The sequence below is a fragment of the Heptranchias perlo genome, unplaced genomic scaffold (assembly GCF_035084215.1).
Source record: "Heptranchias perlo isolate sHepPer1 unplaced genomic scaffold, sHepPer1.hap1 HAP1_SCAFFOLD_44, whole genome shotgun sequence".
In the NCBI taxonomy this organism is placed as follows: Eukaryota; Metazoa; Chordata; class Chondrichthyes; order Hexanchiformes; family Hexanchidae; genus Heptranchias; species Heptranchias perlo.
Genome location: NW_027139453.1, coordinates 11,880,457 through 11,884,974, shown reverse-complemented (window position 1 = coordinate 11,884,974; position 4,518 = coordinate 11,880,457). Strand labels below are relative to the sequence as shown.

The following is a 4,518-nucleotide window of genomic DNA, read 5'->3' as shown; positions in this document are numbered from 1 at the left end:
CTATTCGTGGCGGTTGGTATGTCGAGGGGAATAATTCTCACTGCAGGCGGTTTTGCTGATTATATATGCGACACGTCCCAGGTTCAAATCCCAATCGAGCAGTGTTCTGTCTCCACTTTTGCTGAAGATTCACTCATTTGTTTCTCACATCGTTTCAGCGATGCAGAAGGCAGGATTGACTTAATTCTCGACCTGTTTCAGCTCTGGAGGACCGAATGCCGAGGTTTCGTCAACGCAACACAAATGGAGAAAAGAACATATCTCAAGATGTTGTGCAGATTGAAGCTGTATATGAATTTATCCCAATTCACGCGGTGTCATGAAAGCAGAATGAAAATGCTCCTGCATTTGGCGGTAATCGAACCCACGCTTCCTGTGTGGCAGGCAAGAATTTGACCACGAAAATATCAATGGCCGAACGGCAGTTGGCTGCATGTGTCCACTTGGAAATAAACTGGAAGAACAGTCGCAAATGCGGTTGTTGGCTGGGCGCTTTAAACACGTGCGGCTCCAGTGGCGCAATCGGTTAGCGCGCGGTACTTATGTAACAGTATTAGGCTTGAGAAATGCCGAGGTTGTGAGTCCGAGCCTCACCTGGAGCAGTTTATCCTTTTGCTTCTGAACATTTCCACCCGAGTTCAAGGTGCAGCGAGAATGTTCCATGAAACATCTCCTTCTTCGTGTTTTCATGTGGGCATTTGGGGTCCTCTGGACAGCATTATTGCAATAGCAGGTGTGAGTTTATTTGTTAATAGGCGGGAGAGGGGGCGATTGGCTCCAGCATGAAATGGGAAAGCAGGCGGTACGAGATCTTTAAATCTAATGAACTGAACGCACAGTTTTTCTTTTCGTGAAACAGACATTCTTCGGTTTGAAAAGTCGTGTAGGAAAATTCGGAAGGTAAATGTGTTTGCCGGAGTCACTGAGTAACGGATGGAATTATTCCGCTTTCAGTTGTTGATCCGCTGACAGGTCGAGATACCTTTTGCAGCTCACGTGTGGGACAAGTCTGGCTTTTGAGCCACTGGGTAAAGTAATTGTTTTTAATTGCTGCTCACGAATGACAGGACATTTGGCACAAACAAGAAGAATTGTAAAGTCACGAATTTCCTCTCCATGTTTCTTACATCAGATTCTCCTCAAAACGGTACTGAGAATTTTATAAATCGGATCCTCACCCGAGGTCGACGGCCACAAGGGATAATTCAGAGACCGACCATGAATTTAGCTGTATGTATTCCAAGTTGATTATGTGCTTGCAGGTTCATTTATTATAAGGTTTAACATATTTCTTTGTGCACTAAATATCATAATTTGCACTAAATCTGATTTTGATTTTGTATCATGTTCTTCAGTGCCAAGAAACAGATATATAATTGATATTATCAGATTAATAACATTTTTTTAAAAATGTGGAAATAAAGTAGTTAAATTGAAAATATTTAGATCTTAGTAGACAGAACTTTTAACTTTATCTAAAAGTATAATAGAAATGAATTCTAAAATCTGAAGTTCTAGTAGACATATTCTATATCTCTTAGGTTAGAAATTCTTCATCCTTTTTTCAGAAGTGTATCTTTTGAATCAGATACATTCAATCTATAAACCAATGCAAACATATCTCAAAGCTGACCAAACTGTAAAAATATTACAAATTAGAAGTCAAGAATGAATTTAAAGAGGGATGTTAATATCGGATGAAGCTTTTTAACTGTAAAGTGCTTGCCCTCCCCAAAGTGTCCCATGGTGTTAATTGTGAGCAGCCTTTTTCTGTTGGAGAATAATCAATGGTTGAAGAGCTCCTTTGAAGAGCACTGCAGGTTGAATTTCATTGAAGTATATGAATTCTGCCAACAGCAGGCAATGGCCATCCTCAAGAATCACATTCTGTAGCTCGCATCGAGTCCCACTAAACCGATTGGAAACTCTTGCAGTCACTGACAAGTTTTATCTTGTTCTCTGCTGAATGAAAAATTTGGCCGGGAACTGCTTTAGGTGGCTTCTGATCCGTTCACAAAACAGACCTACTGTACAGTACATGGTCGTAGCCGGTGGACATGATCTATGTGGATTTCTTGGCTCTGAAGAACATGATATAAAATCATGAGGGTCAACGAAGGTAGCGCGTTTGATGTAGTCTACATGGATTTTAGAAAGGCTTTTGACAACGTCCCACATGGCAGACTGGTAAGAAAAGTAAGACTCCATTGGATTCAAGGGAAAGTTGCAAGTTTTCTTTGGAGCAGAGGAGGCTGAGGGGAGATTTAAATGAGGTGTATAAAATTATGAGCGGCCGAGATAGAGTGCATAGGAACGACCTATTTCCCTTCGCAGAGAAGTCAATAACCAGAGGGCATAGATTTATGTAATTGGTAGGAGGATGCGAGGGGAGTTGAGGAGAATTTTTTTCACCCAGAGGGTGGTGGGGATTTGGAACTCACTGCCTGAAAGGGTGGTAGAGGCAGAAACTCTCATCACATTTAAAAAGCACTTTGGTATGCACTTGAAGTGCCGTAACCTACAAGGTTACGGACCAAGAGTTGGAAAGTGGGAACAGGTTGGATCGCTCTTTTTCGGCCGGCACAGACACGATGGGCCGAATAGCCTCCTTCTTTGCCGTAAATTTCTATGATTCTATTTCTATCAATCTGAATGATGGAAACAGCTATAACCACGAGCCTGGATAGCTCAGTCGGTAGAGCATCAGACCTTTAGGTGATAGAAGTGATTTGAGTGTCCAGCGTTCAAAGTCCCTGTTCATGCGAGCAATTTTAGAACAGCTGTCAAGTTTTCCCAGTCCACTGGAGCAACAACTGCTGAATAGACGATGCCTGCGATGTGTTGTCAATATGTTGACCTTTGGTGAGCATTCTCAGAAAAGGACTTTGGTCTTCTCTGATCACCATTTTTAACAGAAACATTTGGACAGTTCTGTTAGAAAGACCACTGATTGCACGTTCACACCACCTGTCCCTTGTTTGGACAGAGATTGCTTCGTGTCTGAACTGCTTCAAACTGAGTCTTTTCCATAGTTACCTGGAAATGTTTGGATTAGTGCAGTTATCTGCAGCTTGTCAATTGGATGGTTAACACTGAGTTTAGTTGGGCTAATCTGATTTCTTTGTTCGAATAAATTAGATAATTTTTAACCTCCACCCACTCCTTGCAGACACTTCCAGCATCATCTCCGTGGGCGGTAGAATGCAGAGACATTCAGCGCTGCAAATCAATCCGTGCTGCCTCTCACCGAAACTCGGGAACAATGTTCACCATTTCAGCTTCTCAGATGCCGATGTCGCCAATTTCAGCCTGTGCAGCCAGAACCCCTGGTGATTTTACAGTCACCGAAGTTCGCTGCACTTTCCCCAAAGTTCACTCTCAGAGAGAACAACGAAAAATAAAGGAAAAGTGAGCGTTTCTTCATTGGTGGCGACGCAAAATCGCTGCTTTCATTCCTTCCACCGTTGATCTTCCTGCGGGCGATGAACCTTCTGCACGCCGCTATTTTTATCACATGACCAGGAAGTGAAACAAGTTGAATGTGAAAGTTGGAGCAACAAATTGGGTCAAGCGGATAGGCGGGTCGGGATATTGCAAAACAAACAGCCAAGCCACGAGGAGCGGGTCAGCTGTTCCATCAGAAGATAAGAAATAGAAGCAGGAGCAGGCCTTACGGCCCGTCGAGCCTACTCCGCCATTCAATAAGATCATGGCTGATTTTCGACCTCGAATCTATTTCCAGCCCGATCCCCATATTCCTATATGACACTTCAAACAGAAGAATGCCTATTTCACGAAAATAAAAATTGTGTGTACGGTTGTTTAGACTTAAAGATCTGGTGGCGCCTCCTTTCCCATTTCATGCTGTCGCCAATCGCCCACTCTCCAGCCGATTAACAACTAAACTCACAGCTGCTGTTGCAATACGGCCGGCCAGAGCACCTTTTGTTCCCACATAAGAACACGAAGAAGGAGATGGTTCATGGAACAAACCAGCTGTACCTTGAACTCCGGTGGAAATATTCAGATGCAAAAGGTTTAACTGCTCGAGCTCATAACCTCAGCATTGATCGAGCCTGATGTCGTTCTCTAAGTACCGAGCGCTAACCGATTGCGCCACTTGAGCCACCGGGTAGTGATGTTGTCGTCAAATAGCCTCATTTTTGGCCTGTAAGATTGTATGTTGGCTTTTATTGCTAGGGGGATAGAATATAAAAACAAGGAGGTATTGCTGCAGTTATATAAGGTATTGGTGAGACCGCACCTGGAATACTGCATACAGTTTTGGTCTCCATACTTAAGAAAAGACATACTTGCTCTCGAGGCAGTACAAAGAAGGTTCACTCGGTTAATCCCGGGGATGAGGGGGCGGACATATGAGGAGAGGTTGAGTAGATTGGGACTCTACTCATTGGAGTTCAGAAGAATGAGAGGCGATCTTATTGAAACATATAAGATTGTGAAGGGTCTTGAACGGGTGAATGCAGTAAGGATGTTCCCAAAGATGGGTGAAACTAG

At 43.3% G+C, this 4,518-nt stretch overlaps 1 non-coding gene across 1 annotated transcript; it reads left to right on the top strand.

Moving 5' to 3' along the window:
- Nucleotides 1–507: 507 nt before the first annotated feature.
- On the top strand, nucleotides 508–602 carry trnai-uau (transfer RNA isoleucine (anticodon UAU)). The gene is made up of 2 exons: nucleotides 508–545; nucleotides 567–602. It is a non-coding gene; the product is annotated as a tRNA-Ile (tRNA).
- The last annotated feature ends 3,916 nt before the right edge of the window (nucleotides 603–4,518 follow it).